At 40.7% G+C, this 16646-nt stretch overlaps 1 long non-coding RNA gene across 1 annotated transcript in view; it reads right to left on the reverse strand.

Moving 5' to 3' along the window:
• LOC126473425 (uncharacterized) overlaps nucleotides 1–16213 on the reverse strand; it is a 75037-nt gene extending 58824 nt beyond the window's left edge. The window contains exon 1 of the long non-coding RNA XR_007586462.1: nucleotides 16046–16213. This is a non-coding gene — a long non-coding RNA (uncharacterized LOC126473425). The remainder of the gene's footprint in view (nucleotides 1–16045) is intronic.
• Between the last annotated feature and the right edge of the window lie 433 nt (nucleotides 16214–16646).

Below are 16646 nucleotides of genomic sequence, written 5' to 3' on the forward strand. Positions count from 1 at the left end.
CTGTATCACAGGCTACACAGAATTTGTGGATTAATCTCTCATTTGGTAACCATAATATACTCTAGATAAAAATTAAAAACATGTGTGCAGCAGTTAGTAAAAAGCACTAGTCATACCCACCTATAACAAGAATAGAAGATGTGATCTGCAAAACTACTGTCCCATATCTATGACATTCATCTTTTGTAGAATCTTAGAACATATGCTGAGCGCAAAAATAATGAGGTTATCTCAAACACAAAGACCTCCTCTATAGGAGCATTGATCCCAAAAACATCAGTCATCTGAAACCCATCTCTTGCTTTCTAACAGAACATAATGAAAGCCATGGATCAAGGCAGTCAGAGATACACAGTATTTCTCGACTTCCAAAAAGCATTAGGCTTATCAACAGAGTCTTCATTGACTGCACGTAGCATGTCCCGTGCTGCTCACACCTCCGGAGATGAGAAATTTAAGCTGGCCACTGTGAGCTGCAGCTAAAGTGGGCACACCACACACTGCCATATAGTAACATACATGCCACCAGAGGACACTGAATCCGCATCACCTCACTGCCTGCAGCTGTGATTGGACTACCACGCTCAAGAGCTCTGCCTCAGATTACTCTCAGTTCACACCAAGCTTGTGGAAGATTTGCAGTGAGGCATTATGAATCTAACACAATGCTATTGCAATTCCGACTGCTAATGAATACTGCAACCCAGTACTAACAGAATAATGAGAGACTGCAGAGGGATTCAAGGATATAAAGTTATGTGTGCTTAATACTGTACATATGGCCAAAAAATTGTTTATGTTTTAATCATTCTATAGTGTTTGTTGTATTCTGAGTTATTGATCCACTCATTACACTGATGGACACAACAGCATTTCAGGCAATACGTTTGTGATTAGGGACTACTTGGATCCACAGAAGAAGATTCGACATCTCTACATACTGAACTACCAGCATTATGCAGTCAGAGGCAGTGGTCATGTGTGTGTGTGTGTGTGTTTTCTACTTTAAAAGTATGTTTTCTACTTTAAAAGAAGGTCTTATCGCCAAAAACTAAAATGTACAGCAGTCCTTTCGTTGTGCCTGTCTGCAACTCATCATCACTTTTGTACAGTGAGTAGCAATCTAACCTTTCCATAATACTGAGTGTTCTTAAATTTGTTATCTCTATTCTTATTTCTTATGCAACGGCAATTTCTGGAGAGCAACCACTCACTGCACATTTAGTTTCAGAGCAAACAAATCAAAACTTTGCTAGCAAGTGTTACCAAACTGGTAGAAGGACAGCAAAAACACATAATGCCAGTAGCCAGGTGCCACCTCCTTCCTTCCTCTCTTTTGATATAATCAAGAACAATGGACAGGTATCGCATACAACTCAAGCAGCACTTAGCAGCTTACAAAATCACATGTGACTCACAATGTACTTTCTTTTTTTCTTTGGTAGGAATATATATTTTTCATTTCTGCAGAAAATTCTTCCCTCAAGTATAGCCTCAAAGCCCTATGAGGAAGTCATTCCACAGATGAATTTTTTTAGGCTAAGATTCATGTAGCTGCTGCTTGTTTCAAATTTTTTGCATTCTCATCATCACATTAATCAGTCTTGCAAGGAATTGATTGCTGAACTCAAGGGCACGGCTGCAAACTCTAAATTTAACTGCATTTGTGAAGCTTCTTCTCAAGGCAAAATGCCTCATGATGTCATCACTCAGGACCTTGCAAACAAAAGAATATGGGCTGAGATTCTATTGCATCACAATCCTTGTCTCAATGATGTACTTAAAATAACCAAAGCTCAGGAAATACAAGACTTCACAATTTATTTCTTTTTTTTTTTTTTTTTTTTGGAGGGGTGGGGGCGTCAGGCTGTTTTAGTACACAAAAACGACTGAGGTCGCAAGCATCCATGCCATAGTCTTAGAACACTAATAAGCGAAAAAAAGTAAAAGAAGTTAAAAGCAATTACACATTAAGCTCAATCAACAGAAGGACAGAGAGCTAAAAACAAGGACTTCCACTTGGAGAAAGGTCCACAAAATATATCATAGAGACAGCAGAAGTCCTGAATCAAAGATTAAATGTCCTTTGCCATATTCCTACAATGGATAAAAACTGAAACACAGTCAACAGCTAGCACACAATTTGCTAAAATGGCTGATAACTCAGACGGCAAACATACACTGGAATGTAAGCAGTTAAAAAAAAAGGTATTCAGTCAGCAAATGGCAAACTGTCAATGGTTAATGACAATGAGTAAAAAGTGGTGGGGCACCACCACTTAACAAATGTCGATTGTTAAAATGACAGTGCCCTATATGCAACCTAGCTAAAATCATCTTCTCAGGATGAGAGGCCAAGCCATTGAAAGAGGTTTAATTCCCCAGAGCTTGTTCCCATGAAGTGAAGATCAGTGGTGATGCTAAAGAGATACCACCTGCCGACAAAACACGGAGATCATCTGTAGGAATGGAAGAGCTATCAGGCTGAGGCAGGAGGACTGCAACCTTGGCAGCAGTGTCAGTAGCCTCATTTCCCATCAGACCAACATGACCAGGAACCCACATGAACACTCACAGTGGCTCCCTCATCAGCGAACAAGTGGAAGCTCTCTTGAACCCATTGCACTAAGGAATGCACTGTATACAGCACACAGAGGCTCTGAAGGGCACAGAAGGAATCAGAACACACAACACAACTAAGAAGCCTGTGTCACTGGATGTACTGGGTGGCCCAATAGTGAGCGAAGAGATCCACCATAAAAACCGAGCAGTGTTCTGCAAGCTGATACCAAAAATGATTGGTACGAATGATGAAGGTACACCTGATATTACGGTCAGTCTTAGAGCCATCACTGTGCACAAAGGTGCTATTACCAAGATGCATGCACAGGTTGAAAAACTTAAAGTGATGAATCAAATCCAGAGTAGTGTCCCCAGGAAGCAAATGAAGTCCATGATTAACACAGGCCACTGCACAAAGCCAATGTGGTGAAGGGTTCACACCCATTGGGAACATGGCAGGTAGCGTGAAGTTAAGCTGCTGGCACAGTACCCAAAAGCAAACTCCGGGAGGTAACAGGAAAGAAGGACATGCCCTATATTGGCCGTCAAGAAATTCATCGAAAAGGAGGGCACAGGATGAGGGACCGGGCATAGCAGACAAACAGCATGAGTATCTGCTCAGGAGAACATCATGCCGGTATGACAGTGGTAGTTCGGCAGCTTCTGCATAGACTCTCAACCGAGCTAGTGTAAAAGGTGCCAGTTGCCAAATGTATTCCACAATGGTGGATTGTGTTAAGATGGCATAAGATGGACAGACATGCAGAGGAATAAATGAAACGCCCAAAGTCTAGTTTTGAACGGACAAGGGATTGGTACAAACAGAGGAGGGTGGACCCCAGGAGATACATTTCAGGACATGTAGGATACTGAGAACAAGGTATGATGTGCAGCCAGGTATCAAGTATGAGGCCCAGCAATTTTGTAGTTCAGTGAATGGAAGAGCAAGACATAAAGATGGTGGAAGAAATCCAGTTCGCCACCAGAAATTCATAGAAACAGATTTGTCTGTGGAAACGTGAAAGCTATTGTCAATGCTCCACAAGTAAAGATTATCAAGACATCACTGAAGATGCCCCTAAAGCCGAAAAGTCCATGGAGAACTCCAATAGATCGCAAAGTTGTCAACAAAAATGGGAGCCGGAGATGGCTGGCAGGAGACAGTCGTAATGGGGGTCATGGCTACAGCAAATAGGACAATGCTCAGGACAGAGCCTTGAGGCACCCCATTCTCCTGGATAAAGGTGTCCAACAAGGCTGAACCCCCCCCCCCCCCCCATGTATCTTGAAACTCTATATTTTAAAAATTCCTCAAGGAAATGGGGCAGGCACCCTCGTAAGCCCCATATATAGATTATGGAGGATAACAGTCCACATGCAGGTGTCATAACATCTCTCCAAATCAAAAAAACATGGCCACAGTCTGGTACTTCTGCAGAAAACCACTCATGACATGGGTTGACAAAGCAATGAGATGGTCAACTGCAGAATGCCGCGCTCTAAATCCACATTGTGCAGTGGTTAGTAGATTGTGAGTCTCGAGCCATAATACCAGCCAGCCATGAATCATACATCCCAGCACCTTTCAAACACAGCTGGTGAGAGAAATGGAGTGGCAGCTAGAAAGAATGTGTTTGTCCTTAATGGGCTTAGGGTATGGGTATGACACTAGCTTACGTCAGCGTCTGGGAAACATGTCATCTGCCCAAATGTGATGCCACATATGAAGGAGAAAGTGCTTGCCTGTGAGAGAAAGGTGCTGCAGCTTCTGAATGTTAACATTGTTCAGCCACGGGACAGAAGATCAGGGTCAAATGAGAACTTGGTCTAACTCCCTCATAGTAAAGGCAGCATGGTAGCATTCGCGACTGTGAGAGGAGAAGGATACCATCCAAGCCTCTTATGCTCGTTTCCAAGGATGGTGGAGTGGTAGTGGATGGAGTTCGAAATCTCCACAAAATAGTGGCTCATGCTGTTGGAGATAGCAACAGGGTCCACAATGACATCATCTACTATGGTCACGCCAGAATCCAGGGAATGAACCTTGGTCCCTGAGAGGTGAAGGAGGTTGCCCCTGTCCCACATGATAGAAGAGGGAGTGAAACTTTTAAAAGAACTCATAAATGAAATCCAGCTAGCTTGTTTGCTATTCCAAAGAATGCAATGATACTGTGCACATGACTGTTTAAATTACTACAGTTTGCAATTGTAGGATGACATTTAAAAACATGGAGAGCACGACTCAATGCACACATCTTGTCACTGCATGCCTCAGTCCACCAGGGGACCGGGATATGGCATGGTGAAGATGAAGTGCGAGATATGCAATGTTCTGCAGCGGTAAGGATAATGTTCGTAAGATACTCTGCCTGGTCACAACAACTGGGGAAAGGTCATTCGTCGAAGCTCGCCAGGGAGGAGTAAGGGACCCAGTTGTGTTTACACTCAGATGGGGTACAAGTCAGCAAATAGATAGCACACAGGAAATGGTCACTCGAATATGTGTCAGAGCGAGCAGACCACTCAAGACGATGGGAAAGTTGGGCAGTGCAGAACAAGAGGTCCAAATGAGTGTGCGTGGAGTCTGAAAGGAATTGGATGCTCCAGTTTTAAAACAGATGAGAGAGGTCAGCCAAGAGGGAACCTCTCAAAGAGCCCCAAAGGGGATGGTGGGCGTTAAAAGTCACCGAGCAGCAAAAAGGTGTGAGCAAGCTGAGCAGTAAGCCAGAGTATGTCTTCCCTGGTGACAGCAAATGATGGAGGGATGTAGACATTACAAAGAGAAAAACTGAAATGAGGAAGGAAAACGTGGACTGCAACAGCTTGCAACCAGTTGTTGAATGAGATGGTCTGGCTATGTATGTCATCTCGGATGAGCAGCATGACTCCCCCATGAGATGGAAATCTGTCCTCGGAGAGGGGGGTCAAAGCCGATCTGAAGGAAATGTGAGAGTCAAAGAGGTCACAAGAATGTAATATCATTTCCTGGAGGCAGAAAACAAGTGGATGCTGCAATCTGAGAAATAACTGGTACTCCTCCTTGTCAGATCGAATGCCACAAATATTCTATTGGAGGAGAGTTGTAATGGGGAATGGAGAGGAGAGAACAAATGAAGGGTAGTCACCCCAGCAGATGAAAAGTGCCAGTCTTCGAAGATTCACTGCTACATGGTGTGGGGGCTGGAGGATCTTGTTCGTGTCAGCATTCACCCTGGGCTGGCCTGCATATTCCAGTGCAGAAAAATGAAAGGTGGTGTGCACTGACAAAATGGAGGTTGGCCAGGTGAGGGTATCATGCTATGACACCACTGAAGAGGATCTCCAAGTCGGGAAAGGAGAAGACCGTTTGCCTTTATTTGATTTCTTTCGGCCCCTATGGTTGGCAGACAAAGACTCAGACCTTTGTTAGCTAGAGGGACATAAAAAGACATTGTGGGAGCACTCCTTTAGTTTGTTCTGGCTTGCCGGTTGTGTAGCAGGTGATTTTGCCTCTGGGGGTGAAGATTTGGTGGTTTGTCGGGCAGCTGTAGAAGGAGACAGGGACACTGCTGTGACTCTGGGTGATTTCACAACTGCAATACTGAATTGGAGGTTGCAAGTCCGCATGGCCATGTCCTTCGTGAAGCGAGGCATAGCAAGAATGGTACTATAAGTGCCAGATAGTAAAAGTCAGGGCTTTCAACTAGCCAACAACTTGTGAACCACAGGGTAGGGTACTTCTTTCTTCATCCAGATCTCCTAAGCAGTCCGATCATCAAGATACAAAGGATATTTGTGGGAAGAGACGGCACAGTTGCCATTACAACTAATACTACTAAAACTATTCAAGATATGTTCCCCAAGGGAGGGGAAAAAGAACAGCAAGATGATAGACATGCAGCACAGAAAGGGAAGAGATGCTGCAAATGCTGGGGACCCACAGTAGCCAAGCACGAACTCACCATAGAATGGTGAATCCCATAGGGGGGATTGACTTTAATGTGCCTGTTGTTGCAACACTCATTGTGGCTGGTTCTAAGTGGGCCCTGCATAGCTCATGTTGACAACAGCCACCGTGGTCTAAGCAGGGCATGAGACACCTAGCTGCTTATATTGCAAATTTATACACTTCAAAGTCTTGTGTCAGGTGTTATATCATGCTTCTTCAGCTACGTGGAATGCTGACACTATCACAAGTCAGGACACAGAAAGCAAGAGTGCCTGCAAAAAACGCACAAAGAAAAACTATTACACTTCAACCTAGATTTGAGAAAATGGAGATTAATATAGCCTGAATCTTTACCCACTCCTCCTGCCAATACTTACAGGAACTGTAGACACAAGAGCATGGATCACAAAGCAATGTGCACTGTGCAAAACTTGGCAAATTCAAATTAATTCTCCTCAAAAGGACAAACAGCAAATGACTCTGTCTCTCATAAAATAGATAAAAGCAGTCTTCCAAAAATCAGAACTATCATGTTCAGATAAAAAAAACTGCAAAGTATTCATATCTTTACAGATTTACATTCAAACTGTCCCACTTCAGTTAGATACTGGGGCTTTGGTCACATTGATCAATCAAACAACTTACAAGCAACTGGGACACCATCAACTCCAAAAATCACTTTTGCACCATAAGCCTACAATAGTGAACGTATCTCTGTTCTTGGGATGTGCACTTTGCAAGCAAAATATCGAAACGCAACTGTGTCAGTGCCATTCACAGTAGTTCTGTCATGCTGGAGTCCCAATATTTTTGGCACGGACACATTTAATTTGTTTGGATTAGATATTTAGGACAAAGTGCGTGCTATTGAAATGCAAGTTTCCCATGCCAGCATTTGTCAACTGTGTGAAAAATAAGGACATACGTTCAGTGGCACATTGGGATATGCAAAGAATTTTCAAGCACACATTATGCTCAAAGACAATGCTCAACAAAAGATTTACTGCACATATCCGGTATCTCACACCATTTGCAATGAAGTTGCTTCTGAACTCAAGAGATTAGAACACTGATATTTTGAAGCCTATTTTGGCTAGTCAATGGGGTTCTCCTCTGGTTATCACCAGAAAATTGACAGGAAAAATCAAACTTTTAGCCTACTTTAAAGCATCAGTTAACACTCTAAGAGTTTCTGTTTCTTTCCCACTTCCACATACTGAAGAGCTTATGGATCACCCTGCAAGTGGACAATCATTTTCTAAAATTGTTTTAGCTGAGCTTATGTTGAATTCCCCCTGGATGAGGAAATGAAAAAATTTATAGTGGTAAACACACATGTTGACTTGTATCAATACCCAGTGCCTTGCCTTCAGAGGTCATCTGCTCCTGTGTTATTTCAATGCTTTTTTTAATAAGTGATGATGAAAATGCCACCATGTTCATGTTATTTGGATGACATCATTGTGCATGGACAAACACCAAAACAGCTCCTCAAAAAAATGGAATCTCTTTTTGAAATTTTATGCTAATTTCTGTTGCTTAAGTGTAAGTTAAAAAAGTGTTCATTTTTCAATACTGACATCAAATATTTGGAGTATCTCTTTGATTCACATGGCACTCATCCCTTGACTAAGCATTTAGAGACCACCCCGAGATTACCTTCTCCAAAAAAGCATGAAAGCTATAAGTAGTGCTGGGCAAATTGACTTACTATATCAAATTTAATCCGACCACAGAGTATATCGCTACATCTTTGCATCACCTCCAGTGTAAAAATAGTTCCTTTTCATTTGGATTAGAGAATGAGAACTATCATTTCAAAAATTAAAAAATGCATTGCTTATTTGTCCATGCTTTATTCATTTTGATCCACCAAAACCAGTAGTGCATGAAGTTGATACATCATCACACAGAGTATGACCAGGTTTATCTCACAAGATTGGAAACACTGAATGCCCCATAGCATTTGCATCTAAGATGTTGAGCACGGTCCAAATCAGCAAGAAAAGGTAGCCTTAACCATCATCCATGGCATCACAAAATTTCTCCAATATCTGCACAGTAGAAAATTTCTTCTCATGACGGGTCATGAGATGCTGGCTGATCTTTTTCATCCAATGAAATATGTATCTGATCACACAGTACAGAAGGTACAATGTTGGGCATCACTTCTTTCAAATTACCAGTTGAAATTCTATGTCATCCTACGACACACCACGCAAATGTAAACACTGTGTCTCACTTACCTATGGGAAATGATCCAGAATTAAATCAATCAGAAGTTTCTTGTCTTGAAATTGCTCAATCCGATTCACAAGCACTGTAAGCTTTTCCCACTGATTGTCAGCAGAGCCCAGAAGCTACTGAACAGGATCAGTCACTACGGTCGCTGAAGTATTACATTTGGATGGGTTGGCCTCGTAATCCAGAATCAATATCAGATGCAGTAGCATGCAAATGCTATGCACAAATTAACAGCCTTTCTCTTCAGAATGGTATAATTTTATTGCATACTCATGACGAAAAAATGTGTCTCGTTTCCCACATCATTACTACATCATGTTTTGAAACTATTACGTAAAGGACATTGGGGAATCATTAGAACTAAGCTGCTAGTGTGCCAGCATCATATTTAGCTCAGGCGTGAGAAGCAGATACAACAGATGACTTCCCACTGCCACACATGCGCTGATGACTGGGTATTGTGGTAGCAGGAATTTTTCAATTGACCTCAAGCTGATGGTCTTTGATAACACATATACTTTTGATTTTTCTGGTCTTATTGTCAATGCATACAGTAGATGTCCATATATCACCCCCATAAATTCGACAACTAGTGCTAGTGCTAGAAAAGCATTTGCTTCTGTTTTTTGTTTAGAAAGTTTGCCTTGAACAACTGATCTGTCAATGGTCCACAGTTTTCTTCAGTGGAATTTCAACAATTTTGCCAACAAAATGGGATTTTTTTTTATATCTGAAAGGCACCCATTCTCTCCTAAATCAAACAATGAAGCCCAACATTTTGTTTGTACTTTCAGGGCTTAGGCATCCACACACTCTACCTTTTCCTGACACTTCACCGGTAGAATAATTACACGATTGTCATCACAACACTGCTGCATCTATGAGTATTTCACGCCCAACAGCCTGTGCCAGACACAAAATTCACAACAGAGTCCTACATGAAGGATGTTACTGTGTCTTTAACTGGGAATCTGGTAGTGTTACTTGGATGACTGGCCAAGCTCATTATACTGTTCATGTCAAAGCAGGAACCAATGATCGTTCCAAAATCAAACACATTTTCGTAATTATTGTGATTCTGTTGTAGATCTTAGTGTTTCAGAAAAGCTGCCTGCATTCCACACAGCTGCCACCAAGCACCTGTTGCCAGTGCCTGACGTTCAGGCACATAGGATGTCAGAAGACTCTGCCATGGAGGTCGAGCACTGCCCACCTATGTGGCCACTGCCGTCTCCACAGCTGCTGCCACAGCATCGGTGGCCATTCGCAGTGATGTCAGTCACAGGTACTGAGCTTGCTTACAGCCTTTGATGTCCACAGCAGGGCCAGAGCTGCATCCACCTTCGATGTTGGATGGAAGTCCTGTTTTTTGGCAGATGTTCTTGACAGTTTGGAAGGTGAATGTTGGGATGTGGGTTGGTTGGTGCCCTCTGCCACTGTGAACTCCAAAAGCAACACCATGGGACAGGCTTCCCTCACATCACTGCCCACACACATGTTACAAAATAATGGTGCACAATGTTTTGGATGGTGGTGGAGGATCTGGGTGGGGTAAATTGAAGAGTCGGGGCAGGAGGAGGGAGGTAGGAATGTGGTATTAATGGTGTCTTCTTCAACCTCACACAGTGTGGAGTGCACCACTCACCTATTTGCAGAAGAGACATTTAAACCATCTGCCACAAGTTATGCCTGCAAAGAGCTTGCCATAGACAGCTGGGTGGTGCTAAACATTCCACCAGTGGACACTGGATTTGCATCCCTCACTGCCTGAAATTTTGACTGGATCAAATGTCTTTCAAAGCATGCACACTCAGAGCTCAGCCTCAGATTACTCTCAGATCATGCCAAGCCTATGGAAGACGCGAGACTTGGAGTGAGATATTACGAATCTAGCGTGATGCTATTGCTATTCTGACGGCTAGTGAATATTGTAATGCAGTACAGTTGGAAGAGAGACTGCAGCAAGATTAAGGGATACAAAGTTATATATGCTTAACACTGTACATACTTTAAATAAATATGTTTATATTTCAATAATTCTATAGAGTCTGATATGTTCTAGAGTGTTGATCCATCTCATTACACCGATGGACACAACACATTTGACTCTGTACCTCACCAATGCTTATTAGTAAAAGTACAATCTTATGGGTGTAGAATACAATTGGTGAGTGGATTTAAGATTTCCTGGTAGGAAGTACACAGCATGCTGTTTTGGATAGACAGTCATCAAAAGATGTAGAAACTGCAAAAAGGTGGGAATTTAAAGAGATGGGACTTGGATAAACTGACTAAACCAGAGGTTGTACAGAGTTTCAGGGAGAGCATAAGGGATCAATTGACAGGAATGGAGGAAAGAAATACAGTAGAATAAGAATGGGTAGCTTTGAGGAATGAAATAGTGAAGGCAGCAGAGGATCAAGTAGGTAAAAAGACGAGAGCTAGTAGAAATCCTTGGGTAACAGAAGAGATACTGAATTTAATTGATGAAAGAAGAAAATACAAAAATGCAGTAAGTGAAGCAGGCAGAAAGGAATACAAACGACTCAAAAATGAGATCGACAGGAAGTGCAAAATGGCTAAGCAGGGATGGCTAGAGGACAAATGTAAGGATGTAGAGGATTATCTCACTAGGGGTAAGATAGATACTGCCTACAGGAAAATTAAAGAGACCTTTGGAGAAATGAGAACCACTTGCATGAATATCAAGAGCTCAGATGGAAAACCTGTTCTAAGCAAAGAAGGGAAAGCAGAAAGGTGGAAGGAGTATATAGAGGGTCTATACAAGGGCGATGTACTTGAGGACAATACTATGGAAATGGAAGAGGATGTAGATGAAGATGAAATGGGAGATAGGATACTGTGTGAAGAGTTTGACAGAGCACTGAAAGACCTAAGCCGAAACAAGGCCCCAGGAGTAGACAACATTCCATTAGAACTACTGACATCCTTGGGAGAGCCAGTCCTGACAAAACTCTACCATCTGGTGAGCAAGATGTATAAGACAGGCGAAATACCCTCAGACTTCAAGAAGAATATAATAATTTAAATCCCAAAGAAAGCAGGTGTTGACAGATGTGAAATTACCGAACTACCAGTTTAATAAGTCACAGCTGCAAAATACTAACACGAATTCTTTACAGACAAATGGAAAAACTGGTAGAAGCTGACCTCGGAGATGATCAGTTTGGATTCCGTAGAAATGTTGGAACACGGGAGGCAATACTGACTCTACGACTTATCTTAGAAGAAAGATTAAGGAAAGGCAAACTTACGTTTCTAGCATTTGTAGACTTAGAGAAAGCTTTTGACAATGTTGACTGGAATACTCTCTTTGAAATTCTAAAGGTGGCAGGGGTAAAATACAGGGAGCGAAAGGCTATTTACAATTTGTACAGAAGCTAGATGGCAGTTATAAGAGTCGAGGGGTATGAAAGGGAAGCAGTGGTTGGGAAGGGAGTGAGACAGGGTTGTAGCCTATCCCCGATGATATTTAATCTGTATATTGAGCAAGCAATAAAGGAAACAAAAGAAAAGTTCGGAGCAGGTATTAAAATACATGGAGAAGAAATAGAAACTTTGAGGTTCGCCGATGACATTGTAATTCTGTCAGAGACAGCAAAGGACTTGGTAGAGCAGTTGAACGGGATGGAGAGTGTCTTGAAAGGAGGGTATAAGACAAACATCAACAAAAGCAAAACGAGGGTAATGGAATGTAGTCGAATTAAGTCAGGTGATGCTGAGGGAATTAGATTAGGAAATGAGACACTTAAAGTAGTAAACGAGTTTTGCTATTTGGGTAGCAAAATAACTGATGATGGTCGAAGTAGAGAGGATATAAAATGTAGACTGGCAATGGCAAGGAAAGCGTTTCTGAAGAAGAAAAATTTGTTTACATCGAGTATATATTTAAATGTCAGGAAGTCATTTCTAAAAGTATTTGTATGGAGTGTAGCCATGTACGGAAGTGAAACATGGACGATAAATAGTTTAGACAAGAAGAGAATAGAAGCTTTCGAAATGTGGTGCTACAGAAGAATGCTGAAGATTAGACGGGTAGATCACATAACTAATGAGGAGGTATTGAATAGAATTGCGGAGAAGAGGAGCTTGTGGCACAACTTGACTAGAAGAAGGGATCAGTTGGTAGGACATATGTTGAGGCATCAAGGGATCACAAATTTAGTATTGGAGGGCAGTGTGGAGGGTAAAAATCGTAGGGGGAGACCAAGAGATGAATACACTAAGCAGATTCAGAAGGATGTAGGCTGCAGTAGGTACTGGGAGATGAAGAAGTTTGCACAGGATAGAGTAGCATGGAGAGCTGCATCAAACCAGTCTCAGAACTGAAGACCACAACAACAATGTTGTTGTACCTCTCTTGCCCCACAAAGACTGGAGGGCAAGACAGACAGAACATAAACATTACATAACATACGAATGTAAATACTTGCTGTTCATAATGAGAATAAATTCTCAACATGTGTTGTGTTTTGCATGAAATAAACATAACTGCTGCAGTGTTTTACTATTTAAATCTTGAATTATATTATGCTAAGTGTCAACAGTCATAGTAACTTAAACTATGTGAAATACACAGAATTAAATAGGCCTAACTTTTTAAGAACAAGTACAAATATGGTCATATTTCAAATACAGGCTCAGAAACAATTGAACAAGTCAAAGTAGAGGGTTGCTATTAGATATTGTTGAAGGGATGTAATTTGTGTCTGGAGGTTGGACAATGAATAGCCCTTTCCACAAACTGAACTGTAATTTGCTACGGCTTGTTGAAGGCCTGTGTGATGTTACATACATACATTAATCCTTGTTCCATAGATCATGAATAGGACATTTCATAATGATGTGGAGTGTGTCACTTTAACATAAGTTTTCTTTACACAAGGTAATTAATAAATTATTATTATTTTACGGTTACTACTTCACATCTAAGAATCCATCTATTGAGTAGAAGGAGTTGTCATTCAGAAATTCTTTTCATTTTCTTTTAAATGTTGGGTGGCTATCTGCCAGACTTTTAATACTATTTAGCAAATGAGCAAAGATTTTTGTGGCAGCATAATTCACCCCTTTCTGTGCCAGAGTGAGATTTAATCCACAATAGTTAATATCATCCTTTCTTCTAGTGTTGTAGCTATGCACTTCGCTGTTATTTTTGAATTGGGATGGGTTATTAATGACAAATTTCATAAGTGAATATACGTGTTGCGAAGGTACTGTGAATATCCCGAGTTCCTTAAATAAATGTCTGCAAGGTGATTTTGGGTGGGCTCCAGCTATTACTCTGATTACACACTTTTGTGCATTGAATACCTTCCCTCTTAATGATGAATTGCCCCAAAATATTATGCCATATGAAAGTAGTGAATGAAAATAGGCATAGTAGGCTAATTTACTGATATGTTTATTACCAAAATTTGCAATCACCCTAATAGCATAAGTAGCTGAACCTAACCGTTTCAGCAGATTATTGATGTGTTTCTTTTAGTTCAGTTTCTCACCAATGCACACATCCAGAAATTTTGAGTATTCTGTCTTAGCAACAGACTTCCATTCATTGTCTATATTTATCAATGCTGTTATACCATTTACTGAACAGGACAGTATAAACTGTTTTCTCAAAATTTAGGGCCAGAACTCTGCATAAGAACTGTGTGACAGTAAATCAATATTTTTGTTTAAACCATAGGCTAATTGCACGGTTTGGACTATGTTTTGAAAAATTCCTGTAAAATATAACGGTTATGAACATTGATGTTATTTAGAAAAACCTTTAACACCAACAGTGCACTCAGAATATTTGCAGGATGGAACATAAATCTCTCATATGCTGTCTAGGTATGAATGATAAACACTGCAGCCCAAGACCACAGCTATCCTCATATGATCATAACTGGAGGTCTTGATAAGAAATACAAAAGCATAAATTTCATGGAACTGATAGTTTGAGCAGTTCTAATTTAAGCTTCTACTATTGTGCTGCCCCATGGATTCTGATTCTTCTGTTCTTCCAGTTCGCTATATACACTTCAATCAGTAGTTGCAGCTGAAGAATAGGTTAAACTTGAAATATGTACTCTCCGATAGATGATATGTTGCAAAACCTTATGTATTCATCAACGGATTTCATGTTAATCTGAAGCCATACGAACTATAAACAGCACTGCATTTCACACTGACCTTCTATTCCCCTCAGCTTCCTACCCTTTATGGACCCGCCTTCCAAGTGTGCTGGAGGAATAACCATCATTTCTTACAAGTAATCACATGGTCCTCTAGAAAGGAGCAATATTAACATTTTTTATGAAACAGGGATTTGGACAATGAAAAGCTTGCACAGTTGTTTTGTAAACATCATGGTAACATAGGAGAGCACACACTAAGAAACTCATAATAAATACTCTTAGATTTGATGAACCTGTCATTAAATGAAAAGACATGCACAAAGTCATGAACCACAATGGTAAATGTGAGTAATAGATCTTGACATCTATACGACTGTCTATCACACCTTTACAAATCTTGTGTCGCCCTATAGCATTTAAACTCCCCTCTATTCGCCTTTTGCTACCTCTTGCAGTTGCTATCCCAGGAAATACTTGGAAAGACTCTCATGTAATTTATGGCTGTAAACAACTCCTGTCTACATAATCGTGTTTCTATTTCTATTAAATTTTTTTATCTCTTCTTTTGTTTCCAAACTGAATAACACTTTCCTGTAAACTTTCAACACCACAATTACAGAGAATATTATGCCCTCTTCAAATAGAATGTTATTAAAATAATGGAGCAGAAATCAAATTGTAAATCGAAACATAATACGAAGTCAGTCAGCTTATCATCGCAGAATTATGCATTTAGTAACTGTTGCAGCATGCATTACAACAGTTGGAATTTGAGTACAGGTCGGCCTGCTTGATAAATTATTTGCGCAGACTGGTACACATAACGGTACCTAGTTCAGTTTCTCATAAATATTAAGGAAACTATGCATTCTAGGGCATTTACACAAATTAAAGAATTCTAATGTGCACTTCGTTGTTTTGTGCTCAATGAAATCGTTGCTGGCAGATACAACGAGCCCTTTGCCATTAACACCTTTTCTTCTCACATAGTACTAAAAACGTCTGCATTTATACATAGTGTATCTTAATTTACATCGTGAATCTATTGTCACCATTAGTGAAAACGTTGGTACGCTAGGGTATGGGAATGGTTGAGGAATCATGCATTAACCACGTCGCTGGTAATTTCTTACGTATATACATTTTCATTCACAATACCACATACCTAACATGCAATCCACAAACGAGCCTCAACGTTATGTACAAAGGCCGTGACTGATAACTCAACAATCAGTTATCACGACCGAATACCCGCACGGGACGCATGCGACCACTCTGAATAAACGCAAATCTCATCGCAATCTGGTTTTCTAACAAAAGTTATCCAAACTGACTCCTTCTTCATCTAACAAAAAAAAAAAGGCAACACGTACAATCAACTGCCCATATAACGAAGGTATGAGCACTCAAGTTTGAACGTTGCTGCAAATTTTCTTTCAAGTGTGACTGCTTATCGGTCCTACTTTGAGTATTATTATGGCTTGAACCTAATTACAGCTGCAATCTCACTTTTTGACACCTACCACCAATGTTGCAACGTAAATTGCCTATAACTTCTTTTTGTAATTTACGCACTTTGTACAATATGTAATCAAATGGGACCAAATAAAAATAAATAAATCAATGACAATTCTTGATTTTTATTTTCCTTCAATATTTTATTTCTTGCCATCGATTATGTACGTCCGTCTCAACCACTAGTTACGATGAATCTCTTTTTCTCATCAATTCCACGTTGCATTAATCTCAACATCCACCACTGCCAC

This window comes from Schistocerca serialis, chromosome 4, assembly GCF_023864345.2.
Source record: "Schistocerca serialis cubense isolate TAMUIC-IGC-003099 chromosome 4, iqSchSeri2.2, whole genome shotgun sequence".
NCBI lineage: Eukaryota > Metazoa > Arthropoda > Insecta > Orthoptera > Acrididae > Schistocerca > Schistocerca serialis.